Source organism: Mustela nigripes, chromosome 7, assembly GCF_022355385.1.
Source record: "Mustela nigripes isolate SB6536 chromosome 7, MUSNIG.SB6536, whole genome shotgun sequence".
NCBI lineage: Eukaryota > Metazoa > Chordata > Mammalia > Carnivora > Mustelidae > Mustela > Mustela nigripes.
Window position 1 is genome coordinate 85,104,605 of NC_081563.1, and position 22,945 is coordinate 85,127,549.

General features: G+C 44.1%; 1 long non-coding RNA gene across 3 annotated transcripts in view; it reads right to left on the reverse strand.

Moving 5' to 3' along the window:
• The window catches only part of LOC132022611 (uncharacterized), a 109,444-nt gene that overhangs the window by 41,753 nt on the left and 44,746 nt on the right, over window positions 1-22,945 (reverse strand). For all 3 annotated transcript variants that reach the window (XR_009405646.1, XR_009405645.1, XR_009405644.1), the window contains exons 3-5: window positions 18,098-18,524; window positions 15,952-16,048; window positions 14,075-14,198 (exon numbers count right to left, since the gene is read on the reverse strand). This is a non-coding gene — a long non-coding RNA (uncharacterized LOC132022611). The remainder of the gene's footprint in view (window positions 1-14,074; window positions 14,199-15,951; window positions 16,049-18,097; window positions 18,525-22,945) is intronic.

Genomic DNA, 22,945 nt, shown 5'->3' on the forward strand with positions numbered 1-22,945 from the left:
TTTTTTTTTTTTTTTTTTTTTTTTTTTTTTTTTTTTTTGGTTTTGGATTTGGTTTGGTTTGGTGTTTTGTTTTGTTTTGTTTTTGGAGCAGAGGGAGAAAGCACCCGCAAAGAAGCCTTGCCATAGGAAATCCAGCCATGTTTGACCCCACATCCTTCTCCCCCTCCTGCCCCCAGGAGAGCCTGGTTCCAAGGCCGATTCCGGGAGCAGCTGGACAGACGGTGGCCATTCTCCAGGGGCATTCAAGCGTACCCCGGTTCCCCTTTGGGGGTAAGAGATGGGCAGGGATGGGGGGCAGGGAAGAGAAAGAAAGGTTTTCCTCCCCAGCAGGTCTGTAAGGCGAGCCTGGGACACACTAACCATTTCCTGATGTGCAGAAGCTGAAACTTGGACTTCTTTTCTTGTGAAATTTCTTAGATGCACAAAAAAGCCTCAGCCAACAAAAGAGTATCTCGCAATATACTTAATTGGGTCTGTTTCAGACCCCGATATCACTTCTCTGTCCAAAAAAACGGGGGAGGGGGCATGATGTCCTATTTCTAAAGACAATTGTGAAAAACCTCAGCACTGTAAGTTATGTAAGTATGTCAACTCCACACGCTGTACACCTGAACTTAAACAGTGTTATATGTCAGTTCTATCTCCACAAGGCTGGGGAGAAAAAAAAAAAAACCTTAGAAAGAATACCCCAGTAATAACGGCATTGACATCTACAAGTCTGAGAACTGTATCATTTCCTTTCTGAAAGATCCCACTTGTGAATAGTTATTTCAAAAGAAGTCAGGATATTGCTCTTTAAGAGGCAAATCTCACACAGAAAAATTAATATTTGGAGGAAATGATGGATCTTAAATACAGCCTTCACTTGCTTGAGAAAAAAACAGGTAGCTGTAACAGTCTGCAAAGTTTTATGAATTGAAATGTGCCCGTTTCCTTCTTCACTGTCTCTAAACCAGGGGGAGAAATTCCAAAGGCCAGGGCACAGACGCTTTCAAAAGTCCCAAGACAATGACATCGCCTCCAACTCCCCGAAATGGCAATGCTCGGTGTCTCTGGGGAGACCCCCTTTTCAACAACCTTACCCACAACCCCAAACTACAAATGTTGACAAGATGACAGGGCTTCTAAACTCTAAAGCAGCATTTCCCGACCTGTTTGGAACTGACAGCGAATTGCTGACAAAACCCTCTTTCAACTTAGTGCTTCAAACTACTGACTTGTATTTATTTTTATTTTAAGGAAGGTCCACACCCAACGTGGGGCTCGAACTCATGACCCTGAGATCAAGAGTCATGTGCTCTAATGGCTGAGCAGGCAGGCGCCCCGTAATGATTTTTTTTTTTTAACCTGAATTCAAATGTTATATGATTAGAGAAATTCTTCTGTGATTTTTTGAATATCCCCTTATGCTGCATTTTTCATCTATGTGAGTGCAATTTTTTTTTAATAACCTGTCTCCATCTCCACTGCTAGGACTACCATAGTTGTGCCAACTGTAAGAATTCTTTTTTCTATAAAAAGGCAAAAAAATGATCTTAAATAACATTGAGTGCACTCTCCCTCCTCCCAAACACACAAGACCCTTCTTGTTAAAACCCTTCAAGAGCCACTGGAATACCAGCCCCCACACAGGCTGCCAAAAAGAACTGCATCTCTCTCCACTCAACCTTGCCTCCAGTTTCTTGTGCTCGAGAATTTCCTCCATGTCTGGGGCCTTTGCACATGCTCCCGTCCACTCTGAAGGGTGTGCCCCCAATTTCGGCACATCTTGCTTCTTGTTTTCCTTTCAGACTCCTCTGAAACACCTCCTCCCCACGGAGACTCCCCCTACCCCTGCTGTCCCGAGCGGCCTTCTCTCGCTCAGCCATGTATATCCCAAACCCTAGTGCATGTCCTTCACAACATGTATTCCAGTCTGCTGGTGTTTTAATTTTATGTCTGTCTGCTTGCTTTATCTCTTTCCCTGCTGGAATGGAGGTTCTGACACGGGAGGAACATGACTCTTTTGTCACTTGAGCGTTACTGGTATAGAGTTGGGAATATTTGTGGAAGTAATATTTGTGGAAGGAGGGAAAGGAGGGGAAAAAAGGAGGGAAGATAAGATATTGACTTGAAATAATTTCTCTGCTCTCCAGCCCAGAAATGTTCTGTATTATTCAACAGTGTTGCCTGGGATCGAATTGTTTTGTTTTTCACATTCTGGAGTTGGACAGTCGAGGCTGGTGGGATGTTCTGTTCCACACAGTGACGAAGAGACCCAGATTCTTCCCTCCATTTGCCTCCTGGCCTGCAGGGCACTGAGCATCTGCTGGCTTAATGGGGTTGCCAGCACACCCAAGTTCCAGCCCGCGGGAGGGGGAGAAAGAGAGGAAGCCTAGAAAGAGCTGGTTCCATTGAAGACCAGAAACAGAAGTTGCACACATCGCTTCTGCTCACATCTCATAGGCCATGACTTAATCTTCTGTCCAGAAAGGGAGGTTGGGAAATAGAGTCTCTAGCTGAATGACTTCATGTCCAGGGAGAAAAGAAGGACAGATTTAGGGAAAACTCGCCATCTGCCACATGTTCTTCGACTCCTTTCTGACTCCTTCGAGTCCTTTCTGGGACCTCTCCCCGCAGGATAGCAGAACCTGTGTGCAGACTGTCTTTGATTGGAGGAAGAAGACCTCCACCTCCCCTGCTACGGTCCCCACTGCCAAGACGCCCTGGGTGACAATCACTGCGGCTACCTTGAGCATTGAGGCTCCAACATGATCAATCCTCCCCTTCCTCTTTGGCTCCAAAGCTCAGTAAACATCTAGATGGGTTTTTGTTTTCACACCTAAAATTTCCCATCCCTTTCTTCATTTCCTATGCAAGATGCAAAATGCAATTGACCAGAGTGCCTCCTGCTCTAATTGGAAGCGAGGGAAATAAATAGGCAGACCTCTTCAATGGCCCCGAGACAATCCTAGTGTAGCCGCTACCCTCAGTATGATCTTGAGCAAATTATTTAATATCTTTAAGTCTCATTTTGCTCATATCCAAAATGGGAGCTATGATAACTTGTCATGTGGTTATTATTAGAAATAGCTCATGAATGTGAAGATCCTAATTCTTTTTAAGAAATACCAGGCACCTGGATATTCAATTTATTTTTCTTTCGATTAGTGGCTTTTCTCTTGCTAAATCTCAACCTGATAAACTAACCTCTCTTCCTCAACCTATACAAAACAACCCCTAGCCTGTACCCCCATGCCTACAGCCCTGCCTGTAACAATCTAGTACAATTTGTCTCTCTCTCTCTCTCATTCTCTCTCCTCAATTCCTGCTCCACACTCGTTCACATATTTTATTTAGTGCCTTGTGCTATCCACTGATTGTTTCATAAGTATTTGTCCAGTCTCCCTGGCTGGATGGCAAGTTCCCTGAAAGCAGGAGATAGCAATGTGAGTTCCCACAGTTCGTACCATCTAACACAATGAGACCGCATACCACCCGTCAGACAGACACTCAACAAACACTTCACAGAGCTGTCGAAATAAAGATACCAGCAGGGGCCCCTGGGTGGCTCAGTTAGTTAACCGTCTGCCTTCTGCTCAGGTCATGATCCCAGGGTCCTGGGATGGAGCCCTGCATTGGGCTTCTTGCTCAACAAGAAACCTGCTTCTCCCTCTCCTACTACCCTGGCTTGTATTCCCTCTCTCGCTCTGTGTGTCTCTCTCTCTCTGTCAAATAAATTAATTAATTAATTAAAAAAAAAAAAAACAAAGATACCAGCAGATTGAAGCTAGATCTACCCAACCTTAGAAAAATACATTAATTCAGCATATTAGTCCCAAATGTTGGTGGATTCGGGATTTCTTTTTCAAATAGTAAAACGTTCTGCTTCTGTGAACTGAATGACTAACTTACTATCCCTGTGTGGAAGAAGCTGAAAGTGTTGCGGAAAATTTTATTGCACCCGAAACTTCTGGTAACTCAGGATGCTGCCTTCTGGGTGGTGTTTCTTCTCTGCCACAAACACCTGAATTACTGAGATTGAAATCAATCCAGATTCTGTGTTTGGGGTTCCAGCATTTTGTGGACTGGTACATGTGCCTGACAAAAATCTGGGGAATGCTTGGCCTTTCATTCCTCTGAGAATTATGCCATTTTCCAAGAAAAGCTAAATAGCTCATTCATGTTTCACCCTCTGTTCTTCCAGGCTGGTTTCCTGAGGATATTTCTTAGCCAGACTGGGGTGTGTGTGTGTGTGTGTGTGTGTGTGTGTGTGTGTGTGTGTACGCATGCACATGTTTTAAATAGGCTGCTGGAAACTGGGAGTTTTAAACTAAAACTTATATTGAATGATTCTTGAGTGCATTATCAAATGAAGACTATTATCCTTATTTCATCTATTTTAGACTGGGGGAAAAAAAGGGAACATATGAATGGCATTCAATCAGTGGCTTTTGTTGACGAATTCCCCGAGTCTAACTTAAATCCACATGAAATCTCTCAAAACTGTTTCTGAGGGAAGCTAACTAATAAGTACCATCAGGTAACAAAGCTGTTATGCTTTTTTTTTTTTTCTTTCTGCATCATTTCTATCAAGAGAAATGGGGGATTTCATATTTTAAGGGCTTTTTGCACAGGGCACCATAATGTGGCCTTAACACACACAGGGGTGCGTTAAGGGGTGGTGAGGGGGAGAGTTACTCAGGAGCAAAACTCCTTGACTGGACAGCACCCATCAGGGGTTTCCAGCAGGAAGGTGATAAGTATATAAACCACCCACAAACACGGGGCACACTCCAGGCCATCTGAATCCCTGGACCCTCTTTTCAAGAGGAGGAGAAGCCCTGAACCGGGGAGAAGGGAGCCCAAGTTCACTCCCCAAACCCAAGCAATAAGCTCCAATGCAGACAAGGAAAATACTTGGTTTGGCTTAAGTGGGCAGTTCAGGCCGGTGTGAACTGGGCAGGGGAAAAGAGTCCAAGATTCTATAAAAGTTCTTCAGAAAACAAAAAGGCATTGGTCAACAGAGGTGGCCTGGCAACGTATAAATGTGTTCCCCTCAAAGCTAAAGTTGAAGGTTCCTGAATACATCCAGCATGTTTGTGGTACCTACAGATGAGAGTAAGATGAATTTTCCCAAGTCCTGTACTTTGTGTTCTCTACAGTCAGCGTGAGCTTCTTCGTAATCAGGAAATTTAATTCAATCAAACCTTTAAATACATATATGTTGTATATATATTTATATATATTTTCCTTCCTCAAAATGGCGAACCAGCAAAGTCTTCTAAGAGGGCTCTTGAACCAGCTCTTTATCGCAGAGGAATAAAAAGACATGGTGGGGTAGGGCACAGGGCAAAGGGAGAGCTGTTGGGGCAGGAGGAAGGGCTGGGGAGGGTCTCAAGGACCCCATTTCAGGGACCTACACTTTCCTGTAGGCTTTCGGAGGCTTGCTGGACTGGTGGAGGAAGGAGCAGCTCTTTGGGGCCCCCACACACGACAGGAGATGCTGAGTCATAAGGGAGCCATGAGACCTGAAGTCTGATGACATTTAGTCCAAAAGTACACATGTGACAGCAAGCAATATAGCCGATGAATGGCATCGTTCCGTGGTATTGTCTTCTAACCTGCTGTGGCAGTCAGGGTCCTGGTGAGAGACAGAGGGCTCGTTCAAATGGGTGACTTGGGAGAGGCCAACGAAGGGTCTGTTTTCAGAGGTGTTGTTACATGAGGGTTAAGAAAACCCAAACTTGGTGAGCAGATATCACCCCTGGGCTTGAAGCAACACTGGGGAGGGCTGACTCCCACCAGATAGAAAAGCAATTATGTTACCCTTGGGCCAGCAGAGGGGGACAGACTGGTCATCAGTACCTCGACCTCACTCTCTTGTGCCTCAGTTTCCAGATCCTGACCCAGCCAGACCATGGTGGGGGCAAAGAAGCCACTGATGCAAACTTTAGTGACCTCCGTTCCCAGGACTCTCCACAGAGCAGGGTGGTAAAGGGGAGAGAGGGGGTCTAGGGGCGCAAATGGAAGTTGTCCAACCTGCCTACTGTGTACTTTACTTCAACATATTCATTTCCTATCATCGACCTTCCCCCATTAGAATGTAAGCTCCCTCGGGACAGGATTTTAGCTCATCTGTGCTCTGTTGTATTCCCAAGTACCTGCATACAACAGACACTCGGAGAATATGTATTGAATATCTGAATAGAAGCAAAGAAGAAAAACCATTTTCCCAGCATTTAACAGCAAGTAAGCAATAAGACAAGCAGCATTTTATATAAGGTAAAAATAGTTCTTAACGGGGTGTTTCCCTACGGTAAACTGGTTCTTATTTTGGCCATTCCACCCAAAGCAAAATATAGCCAACATACATAAGAAGGAAAATATGGTGGGGTATAAGATTTGCTGAAAAGATTATATTTATGCTTTGCTTGGAGTGAAGAAAAGTTTTGGGAAGCGGACCGAAGAATTTTAAATTGCCTTAAAGAAACACAAGAAATACATCTTTCCCCTAACTTTCAGACCTGTGGTCTAGGAAAGAAGGGACAGTTGCCAGAATTCTTAAAGAAACTCAGTGTTAAACAGTGAAAAGATGTCAGGTTGTGGGTTTCTCTGCCACGGGAGGTTTCAGAGACCAACATTGTCTGGATTTGATGACAGGTAATGACATTAACTAATTACAAAACTAATCACATTTGGAGCGGTGGAAGCTGAGATCATGATAAGCATAATCAAATCCCTGACTTCGGGGCTTCGGGAATCAGAGGATAAGTTTTCTCTCCTCGCAAAGCTTGACCAGATGCCTTTCAGAGTCCTTTGTCTGAATATTTTTGGAAGATCCCAATGAGAGTCAGAACCAGCACGCTGAACTGCAAAGCCCAGGGGTGGGACTGGCACTAAGCGAGGGCACACGAGGGATGCCGCCTATGTCCCCACTAGCTGAAGTTGAACCTTGTCTACCGCACAGTCAGGAACCCCATCAAGGTGGGTGCCTGGGCCTTGACCCCCTATCTCTTTCCCTAAGAGTCTATAGACCGGCATCCCCCGCCCCTCGCTGGGTCATCTTGGACAAATTCTAACCCACTGGAGTCTCCGTGTCTTCCTCTGCAAAGTAGAGATTAAAATACCGGTCGCATTTGCCTCCGCAAACTGGCATGAGAATCCCGCCAAAGAGTTTACTCTGAGGATTATAAACTGTTTTAAATATAACGAGTGTGGCCAGCATTAAGCCAAATTACAGGCCTGAATCCCTATAATATGAATACCTCAATCACCAAAAAAGTGGAGAATCTTTAAAATAAAGAAGCTGACCCCCTTCTGGTGGCAGGAAGTCCTCTACCGCTCTCTCTCGCCTCTCTTGCTCTCCCTGGCCCCGTGGGAGGAAAGGGAAGAGGCCGGCCTCCTTCAAAGCATTTCCAGCCCTCTAAAGAGACAACAGAGCAGCGGCCCTGGTCATTCTTCTCATCTGGTAACATTCCTTAAGCTCCAGTGTAAAACTTGAAAGGAAATGAAATCCTAAAGGCAAACACTATCTTTCAGTCTCTTGGAAAATTATCTACCTCTACTTTCACTCACCTCCCAATTCACTCACCCTCAATTAAAGTCGTCCTTTGAGTTAAACCTCACTTTTCAGAAACCAAGCCATCACTTAAGAAAGAGCAAAACATTAAGAGATCCAGATTTCAATTAACTTCGCCATTGATTTTTGCGTAATTCCGGGGGAGGCATTATTCTTTTGGTAAAGCGGGGGCAAAGAACTCAGAGATTAAGGGAGGTTCTGATGACACCAGCAGGCAAGGACGAACACACACTCAGTCCTGATCCCCAAGCCCTGCTGAAATACTCGGCAAATGCAAAAATACTCGGAAAATGGCCCAGAAGGGAGACCTGCCGAACTGCCCATGACAACGAAGGCTCTGGCACTCCAGTAAAAAGCCTTTGGTAAACGGCGTTTCTTTGTACTTTTTCATTTTAATGTAATTTATATGTTTGGTGCTCACACAACGGTGCAATTTTTCTGACCGATCAATAAAACATATGATTCAACCTCTCCTTTTTCGAAGGGGCCACTGTTTCATGATTGTTGAATACACACCCATCCTAAGAGGGGACCGCTGGGTTAGCCCTGCTCACTCACACGCACACGCATGCGCACGCACTACATAAATACAAAGGAGGAAACCACTGATACAGATACAGTTTTTAATGTGTTGTGTCACTGAATGTCTATCAGAAGGAAAAAGTCGGTGAAAATAGATTTAAAACAACAGGCAGTTTAATCAGATAAGTACACAGCATTCATCTCTGTCCTCTAGAAATATGATTTCAGCATAATGAATGAAGGGAAGGAGCTCATTGGAATACAGCCCTTCTGAGCAACAGAGAGAGACCAGCTCTCATGGAGAACCCTTCCTTGATGGGGGCGGAGAGGCGCTGGGGGTGGGGGAGTGCTGTAATGAGGGGCAGCAGATCATCATCATCCAAAAATAGGGAAACTATTAGAATGGAACAAAGAAATGAAGGTGTGATCATAAATAATGCAATTAAGAATTTCACTTTTAAAGGTTTATTCCAACTATCCTTGACTTTTTGATGGGGAGTTCAACCCTGCAATAGAACTCAGCCATCTTTGGAAGCCCCTACAGGGGTGGAAGAGAAGGTTCCCTTCAGTGAGAAAGAAACGACCTTTCCTGGGGCCCCTGGGGGGCTCAGTCAGTTCAGCTTCTGACTTCTGATTTTGGCTCGGGTCATGATCTCAGGGTCCTGAGATCGAGCCCTGGGTCAGGCTCCCTGCTGAGCAGGGAGTCTGCTTGGGGTTCTCTCTCTCCCTCTCACTTTGCCCCTCCTGTTCTCTCTCTCTTTCTCTAAAAACAAAAAAAAACAAACAACAACAACAACAAAACCAGAAAGAAACGAAAAAGAAATCACCTTTCCAGGAAGTACAAGGTAGTCAACTGAAGCAAGCTTCCTCCTCTCAAACAAAATATAAAATAGTAACACTATTCAGTAGGCACCTAGGCAGAGCCATGAACATGGACTTGTTGCTCCCTGATGACCGCCAGAAGGAAAGCATGAGATTTGTGTCTGGTGACGCAGCTCTTTCCTGATGAGGCCAAGTGTCCCCATCTCCTAGGGAACGACAGGCATCAGGTGAGAAAGCGCATGCTCAGGCCCTCACGGATCGTGTGCTTCGCCCCAGCCCGGTTCCCAGGTCTTTGCTCCTCCCCCAACCCAGGGAGGAGGTCCTGTCATCCACCGCCGTCTACAGATGATGCAGAGATCCATGAAGTGACTTGCCCAAGGTCACATGGTGGAGAAGCCCTCAAAGCCCGCCAGCCAGCTACTGGAGAGTACAGAGTAACCACAGGGCTGCTGCTCAAATGAGCAGCATTTAATTGAATGGAAAGTTGGAAAAGTGGCAGCCTTGAAAGAAGGCAGGAAACGATTTGGCTTAATTATAATCATCTCCAAAATCAAAACTGATTTGCTGAATTCTCCCTCTCCACCTCAGCAGTGTTCGGCAACATTTCCATGAGGACAGAAAGACAAACCTTCTCTCTCTGCGCAACCTCCCAGGGCCTCCAGGCTGAATCCACCTGCTGGGCGGAAGCAGGCTGGGCACTGAGAAGCCCTTCAGGGATTGCGAGAGAGAACAGGGGCCCCGTCAGAGAGGTCAGCTTGAGACCCTGGAAACCCTGAACCCTGGCAGCCCTGCCCCACCGCTCAGCCTGATACTGTCCCCTAGACTGGGTCCTCATGCAGGAGTAGAGGCAGGCCCACTCGAGGGTTCACCCAGCATGACATTTCAGCCTGGCAAAGAGCGCTTCTAGGGGTTCTACCCAATGGCTAACACAGAGGTGGTGCTCAGTTCAGTCGACAACTCAGGCATTAAAAATATGTTTGTAATAACTTAATATCATGTCTACTTTGAAGCCTCATTCTTGCAAGGTGGCAGAAACTCAGTCATGGGGGTCTCACCTTTCCCTCAGCCATGGCCAAGTTCTGAGGAATCTTCAGTTCTAAGTCGTGGTAGGGGAGAGGCTGGCGGGGTTTGGTGCTAATTGTCTATGCAGGCAACCTCTGATACATCCGTCACTCCCCCTACCTGGTTCTCACAGGTCTTTGGCCGAAGCCGACTGGGACACCCTTGGGTTCTACCCTTCCAGTCCCTTTCAGGTGTCAAGACACCAAGGACAGATGTCCTTCTCCCAGTCCCCTTCCCCGACCATCATGAGTGTGAAATGTCCCCACAGACTTGTTCTCTCCACTCTTCAGCAGGGCCCTAAGTGTTTCATTCCCCCATAGCTGTAGCAAAACAGAACAGTATAGTGGGTAAGCCTCATATCTGGAAGGATGTCACAGAAACCCAACAACAGAGGTTTGGCCAAATAGAAATTTATTGTGAGACACAAGCAAAAAATCGGGCATAGTGCTCAAAGGCGCAGTCAAGGAAGCAGGCAGGCTTTTCTTAGCCTCCAGCCAGGCCCCTGTTTAACAATGACCCTGAGCAACCCACGCCAGACAAGCGGGACAAAGCTGGCTGGGAAGGAAGGGGCCTGTGTGTTTCACACTCATCACTGGAGGCATCTGCCCATTCCAATCTGTAGGGCGGCAGGAAGTTGAATGTCTGGTGTCTAGCCTCTGTTATAAGAAATAACCAGTTAAGAGGGGTGTGAAGCTGCCAACTTAAAGAATCTACCAGACCAGGTGAAGACCCATTTTTCACTGTCACTTCCCTCCCCCCAAAACAAGTAGGCACTGGCCTAGTTGCCTGCATGAGGTAAAAGTGAAAAGAAAAATCCTAGAGGTAAAAAGGGTGGCTAACGCTTCATAAACTACTGGCCCGTGTCATGGGGTCAAGAGCACCCTGGTCTGGGTAGATGTCCAGAGGAAGTTCAAGTGCTACTGGCATCTCTGCAGGATCATATTGAGTGACCTAGACCTTTGAGACCCTCAGTCAAACCCCTCTACTCCCATGCTGCATGACTAAAGCCAAGGACATCTGTTCTTCCATCTCTACCCTGGCTTATGCAAGAGAGCCAAAAGGCACTTAGTGAATGAATACTGGGCCAAAGAAAGTCCCAAGTCTGTGAACTGTGGAGGCTGGGCCAGAACATGGCAAGAATGTTTCCTAACACATATGAGACCAGAAGAGCCAGTCATTGAGGGAGACCCTATAGAGCCTAGGCTATTTAATGCCAACTGTGTGCTCCCCAGTTCTTTCAGGTGGTCTGGAAGGCTCTGCTCAAGGCTCAGTGCACGTGCAGAGGTCCAAGGACTCCCTCTCCCCTCAAGTACAGCTTCAAAATCATTTTGACCACCGCACAGAAAGGCTGGCCCCCTGAGGCTCAATCCTAGGCCTGCTGCACTGCAACTTCAGGAAAGTTCCTTTGAACTGAGCCTTAACTTGTCTATCAGTAGAATGAAGACAGTCATGTCTACCTTGCAGGGTTCCTGTGAAGATGGCAGATAATGGATCTAAAACTCATGTCCACTGGCCTTCTTAGCCCATGGTAATAGCTCTTCTTGAAGAAGATCCTGAGGTCTTGCATGGTACCAGGAGGGGAGCTCTGCCTGCTCAACCCAGGTAGATCTCCTCCATCCCAGGAGGTGCTCCAGAAGTGGGGTTGGTTGGTTGGTTGGTTGGTTGGTTGGTTGTTTTCTGAGGAGAAAGGATGGTGGCAGAGCAAGTTGGCTGAGAATGGCCAGTTGGTACTGACCTGTAAGAAGCCTCAACTGACCTTAATTCTGCATAAAACTGTGACTATTTATCTGCCATGACATGGGGTGGCATCTTGATCTCTACCATACAGTAACACCACTTGCAAACTGATCCATTCTTTGGAGCTCTTAGAGGGGCACCTTCAGTGAAGATGAAGCACCTTCACTAACACCTGCTTCTACATCCATACACATGTGTGAGAAACACTGTAACCAACACCACGCTTAGTGCAACTAAAAAGGATGTGCTTGACAAAAAAATAAAATAAAAACAAGCTCTGACCACAATAATTGACATAAACACCAAGGATGAAAGACCCCTGTGTGCTTGAGGAGACCATTCCTGAAGTCCCAGTGTATTCTGGGAGCTTCCCTGTGAGGAGACAAACTGTAGCATGTCCAGAAGAGGGACAGGGGACAGCCACCAGCCACAAAGAGAAAGCTGTTCTACTAGGCCAGAGTTGAAGAAATGGGGTGTGCTCTGCTTGGTAGAGAGAAAAAGGATAAAACCTGTCTTCAGATATTTGGAGAGAGCTTTCACATGCCAGAATGAGCTTTATGTTATGTGCCTCAAGAAGTAATACTAGAGCCACTCACAGAGTCGTCTGTGAAGGGGGGTTTCGACTCAACTAAAGGATAGGATTTCAGTCACTGCATTTGAAGATGAGACAGGCAACTGTGAGTGACAGTGAGTTCCAGAAGCTCATGCTAGTCAAGACTGGAGAATGAGTACCTACTGAGGAGATCATACCGGATCTGCCTCATGGCACTGTGGTGAGAACCAAGGAGATCATCATTTCCAACCCCTTTCTATGCCACCTCTCAGGTGGTGACTTGGCCTCACTGCTCTGGGCTCTCAGCTACTTGCTTCTACCACCTTCCAGACCACAAACTTTAGCATGTAAATGGAGCCCCTTCTCAAGTCTGCTTGGCCGGCCTCTGTCCTCCCTTCCTGGAGCTTCCCCATTATCCCTGAAGCATGAGACACTCCAGAGAAATTCTGCACCCAACCACAATCAATCCGGAGGTAAGAGGGGCACACAAAGTGGTGTCAATGTCCCATGAGGAAAACCATTCCCCAGTCAATGGTTGGAAGTAGCAAATAAATTCTTTCACTGTCCTTCCTCTATTAGTCTATCCTAACACCTCCCAGCATTCGTTTCCCATGGCTGCTGTACCAAATTACCACAAATATGATGGCTGGAAGCAACAGAGATGTATGACTGTGGAAGTATGCCATCAGTATGGCTGAGTCACCAACAGGGGGGCTGGCGGAGAGGCTCCAGGGAAGGGTCCCATCCCCAACTCTTCAAGCTTCTGGTGAGTGCCCAAGCCCCGCCTCTACAGTCACCCTGCCGTCTCATCTGTCAGTTGCACCTCTGCCTGTGCCTCCATTTTCTAAAGACATCTGCCATTGGATTTTAGATCAACTCAGATAATCCAAGGCAATCCCTCCATCCCAAGATCCTTAATCACATCTGCAAAGTCTTTGGCACAGAAGGCAACATGCCCAGGTTCTAGAAATCAGGATGCAGACATTTCTTTGGAGGACCACTGTCTAGCCAACCACGATCCCAAGGAGAGAGCAGTCGGTTACACCCCATGCCAAGCTGGGGCCACATTGATAACACACCATTGTATTTGTTCCTTTCATCTCAGCCTGACCACCATTCTCCCCAGCCTGTCCCACTCTGACACTGAACTCTCCACGAAAAAGACAGCACGTGGGTTTTCCTCCAGTTCTCCTTTCTGGGGAACCCAAAGTAATACCTCTAAGCCCTGAAGAATACTGCCCATAGTCATGGCAGGAATGGGGGCTGGAGTAATGCAATAACAGTTCCCACAATTTTCAAGGAGATTTCACTTTTTTCCAGAACACTGTCTAAACATTTAAAAATAGGCTCTACACGGAGGAAATGGAGGTCATCTATTTCAGTGAAATATTACACTGTGTTCAAAGATGTATTTCCCCTCTACAAAACATTTCCAGCATGGTGACAAGGTTTCAGGAGAATACCTGATGAAAGATTAGAATTAGAAAAAGAAGGGTTTTCCCACAGCAAATGGAAGAAAATTCGCTCAATTACAGGGAACTTAAATAAATTAGTCAATGCTTACAAATTTCTTACAGATGAAAAGTATTATCTGTTTCACGGCTGAGACCTGCTATGAATATGCTTTCTCTGTGCTGAACCAAATTACACTTCTTAAGACAGCAGCATCCTGGATCCTGGGAATATCCGAGAAGTAACATGGCTTCATTAATGAATTGCAGAATCAGATAGCACCACCTCCAAATTCAGTTGGCAGGGCTGTGAGTGACTTATGGAAAGGGAGGGAGAGGAGAATAAGGCAGAATTTTCTACTCTACCTCTCAGAGGTCTTTGCAGGTGACAATTCTCCAATGGAAGACTCTGGGAGGTTTGCTTTTTTATCAGGCAACTTCACCGGCATATTTGCTTCAGAGAATCGTAGACTTAGGCTCATAGACAAACCTGAAAAAAACAAGTAGCCAACAACACTGAATATGAAGAAAACACTGGCAAACTTCCCTGTTAAAACAGCTAGTGTCAAAAACAGAAACTTCAAGAATTTCACTTCTCTCACCATAACAGGGCAAATTTAATATTTTGGTGGAAGCTGCTTCCTCCAGGCACATTTGGTAATCATCATTTCAAAACTTACAAGACACATCATTGAATGAAGACAATCTGAATGAAGGCTGTATTTAACAGTGTGATAAAATAAATCCACATCTGGCATGTTTAATTTATGTCATTTAATCGGACAATTCATATTGGAAAATTCCTCTGATATCGATTCCCTTGGACTTTATATACAAAATCCTAACTTGCAAATCCTCCAAACCTAGACTGTCTCCATCCTTCAGTTGCTGGTAAAATCTGCTATCAACACTTCAGAATCCCTCTTTCTTTCATTCCTTTCATGGTGTGTACACATACCATACGCGCACACACGACATAAAACATGTCAGGCAACCCTTTTGAATGACAGGATTGCTCTCCCTTTCTCATCCAATCTACTTTCTTGTTCTCCATATAACAAATAAGCTCCTTGGTCAGGGCAGGGGAACTCAAGAGAAGAATCTACGTCCTTCTGGAGGATTCTGGCCACAGGGGTCCAAGAATAAAATTACTATAAGGGTCTTCCAACTCTTTTTACATAGTCCTCACTCTCCCTGAAACATCCAGCTCCTTATCCATTCATAGCAGGCTGTTAAAGAACATTCAATAGTGAATGAAAGAATAAAGAAATGAACTAAAGAACTGAGCATTTCTGAAACCATGGAAAGAAGCGTGACGCAAAGAAGCATATGGTATACTGGAAAGAATGGTGACTTAAAGCAAGAGAGCTAGCCTCCGGGTACTCTTCTGGCTGACTACTTGATCTTGGGTAGGCTACGTCATTTCTTCATGTGCCAGACAGAAACAACAGTTGCCCTGCTGCTTTCATATGTCACAAATAGAGCATCTTACGGTTTAGGGAATGCTTGGGATGCACATTCTCTCGCTTGACCCATCCAACTACCAACTGGTGGCAAAGGGTGCCCATCTTTTGGCCTGGAAGCAGACATCCATAATGTTGACCATAAGGTCCTGAAGGAGTAAATCAAGGTGCATTCCACGTTGGAAATCTCAGCACCTTCTCCACGTAGTAGAGCAATCTTGTTATCTAACAGGAACAGCCCAGCCATCAGTGACTTGCCACTGAGACATTAATAGCAAAGCCTCTTTCTCAAACCATAAAGTCTTGCCCCAAATCTGCCTCACTTCCTGCTGTCTGTTCACCAGTACCGAACACTCATAACCTAAGCACATTACCAAAAGCCCTTAGCATCTCATCAAATGAGGACCCCCATTGAAATTCCAATAAATACCTTTCTCAGCAGGGAGTAGTGCATTCATAAATATTCAGTGTATTGGACGGACTGTATCAAGAGTCAGCATACTTTTTCTGGAAAGAACCAGACAGTAAATCTTTTAGGCCACTACTGCTCCACATTGTAGCACAAGCGCCACAGGAGACAACCAGTCCACTAATGGGTGTGGCTGTGTTCCAATAAATCTTTATTTACAAAAACTGGCAATAGGTTGAACTTAGCCTGCAGGCCTGTGTTTGCCAAACTCTTGAACTGCCTCCACTTCCAGAAACATCTTGACGTCAAAAACATTAGTTTACAACTTCCTTTTAGAATCAAGGTCCTGACAACTCTTGGTGAACACATACATCCAGGCACCTTTGTCCCTCTTCTTCCAGTGCCTTCTGATAAACGCCAACTGGCAGAGAGAGGACACGGAGCATTTATCCTTCAATTGCAGTTATTCTGAAAGACAAAGCCGGGGCAGAGATTAAAACCAGCCCCCCAGTCTTTGGGCCATACCCAGCATATCAAGTGCCCCTCTTCAAATTGTAGTAAGTTCACTGTCTACCTAATGGAGAAAATAGAACCATTCTTTCACTTAATAGTCTTTTAGTGAGGGTATGGGGGCAGGGGGAGGCCAGGTTTACTAAAGGCCGTTATAAAATGCCAGCTGAAAGGAGTAATGCTCCTTGGCACTGCACAATCTTTTTCATGTGAAGCTACACGATCACTTTTCATTTTGTTTCTCAAGCACCCCATGGCACCCATCCATGTATTAGGCTAATAACTGAACGAATCTAGTTAAAAGGAACCAAGCAATTATTTTAATTAGAAGAGAACAAAAGTAACACTCCTGGATTCTGTCTTAAGGGGCAAGAAGGAAGTAGTAGGGGTTCAAAAAGAGCCCACAAAATATTTTTGTGAAAGGAAAAATAATTAAGGCCAAATTTAGAATGTACTTGCAATAAATGGGCCAAATAAAATGAATGGCACCACTGTGTGACTAAAACCCATTCATATATATAAGAGCCCCAGAAAGTCCATTTTTATGGGATACCATTTTGAGGGTATAGCCAATTTTACAAAGTGAAAGTGAATGTCTCATAGAGACTTTAATGATCCTTGTGAATCTCTTACACAATTTCTTACAGAGTTTCCGTGTAAACTCTTTTATTAATAAGAGAAAAAAGGAAGGATATTGGTCAATTTGCCTTTTAAGTAGGATTATTTTTCCTCATTTAAATTCTTGGACTAAAGTGTTCAAATTTGTTTCTCTGGAAAAAAATCTATCTTTATAGAAAATCCTTGTCACGAATCCATTCTACAAAAATGAATCCCATCCTAGGAAGAGATGGCTATCTGCAGATTTTCCATCATCTTTGACTTCCTGCATCCCTTCTGGTCATGGCGTTTGGGCCACTTCATTTCATTCCATCTCGGGCTTGCAAGAAAAAAAAAAAAAAAAAGAAATGAAACCCAAACTAGTCAACTAGTAAGTGTTGTCTCTTCTGTTTAAGCCTATCCATGCTCATTGAACACCTGTTACCCTCCAGCACAGAGCAAGTTATAGATGGAAGAATGACTCAGATTTGAACCCAGGCTTCAAGAAGTTCACAGTCTAATCAGAGCCAGAGGCATGGATGAAAAAGGAGACCATGCCGCCCCAGGTGGGTGGGATGAAGGGTCTCTGGCTTGACTTGACTGTGAAAGAATGGATGGCCCAGGAGCAAGACATAGATAGTCTATCCCTGGGAGAAAGATTAGCACACACAAAAGCTGGGACACGAAGAACCCCGGGGGGGGTACTGGGAACCGCAAGCAGATAGAGCTGCTGGAGTGTGAGGAGCAACACGTGCTGAAGAAGTCAGCAAGAGCCAGGTCACGGGAGAATACGTGTGCTGTGTTCATGAACCTGGACGACCTCTCAGAGAGCAATAGAGACCCACCAAGCAGTTCCCAACACGGACTAACATGGCCAGCTGCCCATTTTAAGGCGAGCACTTGGATGGCTCGGAAGGGGATAAAATGGACACTAGATGTCCCACAAATGCCATAGCCCAAGCAGTAGGTGATAAGGCCTTGAACTTGGACACTAGCAAGTAGGAATGGAAAGATGGGGTAAGGCATGAGATATACAGAATTGAAGAGGATTAAAGTTAAAAAAAATAATCTCTGTGGAGCAGTAACTGAAGGGTCAAAAGTGGAGAAATTGGCTTTGAAGCTTCTCATAGGGGAGCAGGTGTTTTATTTGAATGCTTCTCTTAGGTCCCAAAAGCTTCTCATCTTACAGGTCCTCCTTTAAACCCAGGATGAGCCTTGATTGTGGGTCCCAAGATTGAGATGTGATAACAAATTTCAACCTTGGGCGCATGAGCAGATTGTGAGTCCCAGAAGATAGTGTGACTTCCATTTTCTTTCTCAGGCAAACTCACACAAAACCGGTCTCCTGCCACTAGTCTACATTAAAATATACAGAAGCCTGGAATGAAAGAAATTGTGACGAATACTCACTGTGCCCGTTATTCTCATGTGTCAACTTGACTGGGCTAAGAGATGCCCAGACTGCTGGTAAAACATAAGTCTGGATGTGTCTGTGAGAGCGTTTCTGGAAGAGATTTGCATCTGAACGAGTAGATGAGTAACGAAGATCACCTTCACCGATGCAGTAGGCGTCATCTAATCCATTGAGGACCAGAATAGAAGAGAAAGACAGAAGAAAGGTGGAGACATCCATCTTCTCCTGCCCTCGGGCATCAGAGTTTCTGGGTCTTGGGCCTTCAGAATCCAGCTAGAATTTACAGAGTTGCTCCCCAGGGACTCCTGTGATTCTCAGGTCTTCAGACTTGAGGTGAGTTACATGAGCAGCTTTCCTTGGTCTCCAGATTGCAGACAGCACATTGTAGGACTTCCTGCCCTCCATAACTGTGCTAGTCAACTCCTATAATAAATAAATACACACACACACACACACACACACACACACACACACACAAATGTTTAGTTCTTCTTTTCTGGAGAACTTTGATAATATTCTTAGGACAAACTACATATATTTTAAATAACTATATTAGATTAGACTTATTTATGTTTTAATTTTTTAAAGAACGTAAAGAGGACACTTCTCCAAATCATTTTATAAGCCAGCTAAACCTTGATAACTCACCTGACAAGGACATTACACTCAAGGAAAAGTACAGGTAAGTTTCATGCATACACATTGTTGTAAAAATTATCAAAATATGTGAAGTACTTCAAATAAATAATATATCATAACCAAATTGGACTTAGTCCAGAAATGGAAGATTGGTTTAACATTCAAAAACCTATTAAATAACTTATCATACTAACAGAATAAAGTGCTGGGGGGTGGGGTAGTCATGATTATTCTATAAATAAGTGAGTACTTAATTTTTCCTATAAAGGAAAATATTAGGAAATTAGGCCATGTAAAAATTAAACTCTTCTTGGGGCACCTGGGTGGCTCAGGGGGTTAAGCCTCTGCCTTCGGTTCAGGTCATGATCTCAGGGTCCTGGAATCGAGCCCCACATAGGGCTCTCTGCTCAGCAGGGAGCCTGCTTCCCCGTCTCTCTCTGCCTGCCTCTCTGCCTCTTGTGATCTCTGTCTGTCAAATAAATAAATAAAAATCTTTAAAAAATTTTTTTAAATAAAAATAATTTTTAAAAAATTTAACTCTTCTATCCATCCAAAGATACCATATTTAGAGTGAAAAGTCAAACTCAGAGTGGTATATGATATTTGCAATATATATCATCAAAAAAGAATTATATCCTTAGAGCACCTCGGTGGCTCAGTGGGTTAAGCCTCCAACTCCTGATTCTGGCTCAGGTCATGATCTCAGGGTCTTGAGCTAGAGGCCCATGTTGCGTTCCGCTCTGGGCATGGAGCCTGCTTGGGACTCTCTCTCCCCCTCGCCCTCCACCCCTCACCCTATACCCCTCATCCAAAGTGCTCTTCCTTATCCAAGGTGCTCTTCGGGTCCAGTCTGAGGGGCCAACCCCTCTGCTCCTAGGCCTGAGAGGAAGAGCACTGTTCCAGCTCCTATGCCTGGGAACTCCTGCACACCAGAAGTGGATGCAAAGCTGCTAAAGCAGCAGCAGCGAATGTGTGTGCTCTCTCTCTTAAAAAAAAAAAAAAAAAATCATAACTAGAATAATCCAGAATATATAACTATCTCCTTCAAAACAGAGAAGATGAACAAAGCAATGGAAAAATGAACAAACAAAATCCTTGAAAACCCTATTCATAAAATTTCCAAACGGCCAATGTATGTGAAAAGATGCTCAACTTCTTAATAATCTGGGAAATCAAAACCATAATGATATTCAACTACATGTCACCAGAATGACCAAAATCAGAAAGAAGAAAAATACCAGTTAACAAGAATGAGAGCAGCACATCTCTCTCACCACCAGTGGGAGTGGAAACTTATACAACCTCTTTGGAAAACTGACATCATTAAAGCTGAGCGCGGTCATGCCCTAAAATGGAGTAACTTCCCTCTTAGCCTACACACCCAAAAGAAATGCAGCTACACCCCCCCAAGACATGCATGACAAAGCTTATAGTAGCTCTTGAAATAGCCAAAAACTGACAACACCCCGATGTTCATCCAGGGTAAAATGGTTAATTGTGGTATATTATTGATACAATGGAATGGAATGGAATGGAATAAAAATGGAAAATATAACTGCACCTGGCAACATAGACACAGCTCACAAACACAATGTTGAAAGAAAGAATCAGACGCAAAAGAACACTTAACCATAGGAGTCCATTCACACAAAGTTCAAACAAAAACAAAAACCAAATCTATGGTGTTGGACATCAGGAAAGTGGCTACTTTGAGGAGGAAAGGAGCGACCCATCCTAGGGGCAGTCACGAATGTTGGCTATATTTTCTTTCTTGTCCTGGGAGGTAGTTACAGGGTGTGCCCTTTCCAGGATAACACACTGAGTGATCTTCCATACATGGAACGCCAATAAAGCTTCCCAAAAAAGTTTCAAGTGTTGATTTCCATTTCTTAGATGAAGCACACGGAGGCACTAAATATTACCGAATCAGTCAGGGGCTTGTTCTTAACCACGTTCGGTGTGCTCTCCGGATGTCAGTGACAGAACAGAAAACCAGAAGAACCACACCTACAATTATAAATCAGCAGAACTGGGAAGAACAGAATGCCTTCCCCTGGAGGAAAAATGAATAAGACTGGGTCCCTTGGCAGTTCAGGTTGAGAAGAACAAAAAGTTAAATTCCCAATGTGTAAAATAAAGAAATAATGAAGGTCCTCCTAGAAGCTCACACGTGGCTATCCTCACATAAAGCAGCATTAAAAGGCAACAAATTTAGGCTGCCTACAAGGAAGTGCCTTCGAAATGTATAATTAACCTGTAGCCAACGGTTTACTAAAATCCGACTCTTCTCAAAAAAAAAAAAAAAAAAAAAAATAGCTATTTATAGCAGCCGAAGCAGCATCTGTAGTTACACTGACTAATATCGTATTACAAAGACTCCCCTGCTTCCAGGCAAAAACCAATAGCCAGCCAGGGTCAGGAAGAAAATGTCCCCTTTGGTGTAGTATTTCACAGCGCTGTTATCTAATATCGGACAATTCGCAGGGCTGTGCGGTATTCGCGCCGCGGTTCAGGGCACCTGGATCTGGGATCCAGGAGGCTGCCCTAAAACAGGCTATTGTTTTAGTTCCGGCTGGCAACACCTGTAGAGCTGTATTTAGGCAACACCTTGTGTTTCCAAAAGGTAAACACAATGAATATAATCAAAATTGTTCCAACACTACTGTTTTTACATCAACAATCTATAAATATATGGAAGAATTCAATATATGTGTGAAATAAACAGAACAGGCATACCTCCACCGAGGTAATTCACAAGACAGCTCTATAATTTAGCAGCTTGGATTTCAATTGTTGCGTTCTTAGTTACGAAAAACACAGATATTATTCATCAAAGTGATTGTCCTGCGCACTTGTATACCTTATATAATTTATTTTGGGGGGGCTTTTTACTTCAAAGGAATCACTAGCTAATGACATTTCAGACTTCAGAAATTTTTCTGATAGCACGCTGGAATTCCCCCAGGGACCGGATTGTGAATAAGTGGATTTTTTTAAAGATCATTAACAGATATTACAAACCAATTCAAACTGAGCATTTTCTTTGCAAATTACCTTTAACTTTTAAAGCCATTGAAAAAAAAAGACAGTGAGTGATTTAATTTACTTAACCTGTCTACAAATTGCAGCTTTGTGCTACATCGGCGACTGCATTTTCTACCAAAAAATATCTCTAACTATCTCTAATAGAGATATTTTTCTAAATTATCACGCTCGATGAGTGATATTTCAAAAGAGAGTAATGTTTATTTTTTTTCCATTTAGCAAGTTGCTCTGGAATTGAGAATTTCATTTTATTGATATGTTTAAAGGAAAAACAGAGCCCTGCACTGTCTGTATCTGTTGCTTAATTAAAACTCTCGGGTAATTAGCAGGTTTACCATTTCCTAAGCAAATGGAGATGATGGAGCTTTGGTGATAGATTGGGGGGTTATTGGAGGGATGACTTTTTTTCTTTAATGATCACACCATAGTTTCTGGGCTTGAGAGCTAATATTTGGGGTGAGAAGCACCTTTATTCCCCCACGTACATCAGGTTTGATGCTTATTTGCATCAACACCCCCGTTGTGTATGTTTTCCATTCAAAGAGCTCCCAGGGACTTCAAAGGGAGTTGCCTGCGAGGACAGTCTACGTGGGAGTCCTGAAAGGCTCCAGAACAGGCCCAGAGCAGGGAGAAACCATGCCAAGACTAGCTCACGCTGGAGCCCCCAAACCATGTCACAAAATTAAAGGGTCTCTCCTGCCTACGCCATCCCACAGCGCACGTGGGAAATGTCCCCAGGCTTGCCAAGCACTGCGCTGGCTTCTAGGGCTACTACTTATAAATATTTGATGAGTAGCGCTCCATTTATAAGAAAGTATGTTAATAAGAATATTCTTTGAAATTGGAGTCCAATGCAGGCTTTAAAAAGGCTCATTGTTTGAGGTACTACAGATTTCCTTCTTTTCCCTTTTAAAGTGCAAAGTCAGCTTACCACAAACCAAAAAAAAAAAAAAAAAAAAAAAAAAATCCCTAACATCCTTTTGGATGTCCCATCCACAACAACAACAAAAAAGAGGAGGGTAAGATTCTAAAGGATGTTCTATTTTGGGAAGGATTCATTGAATTTTTATGGGTAATGGAACCTAGAAACTAATATTTCTTGAGTGTCTCATGTGTGCCTGATACTCTAATTCTTCTCTTTTAATCTGCAGCAATATATT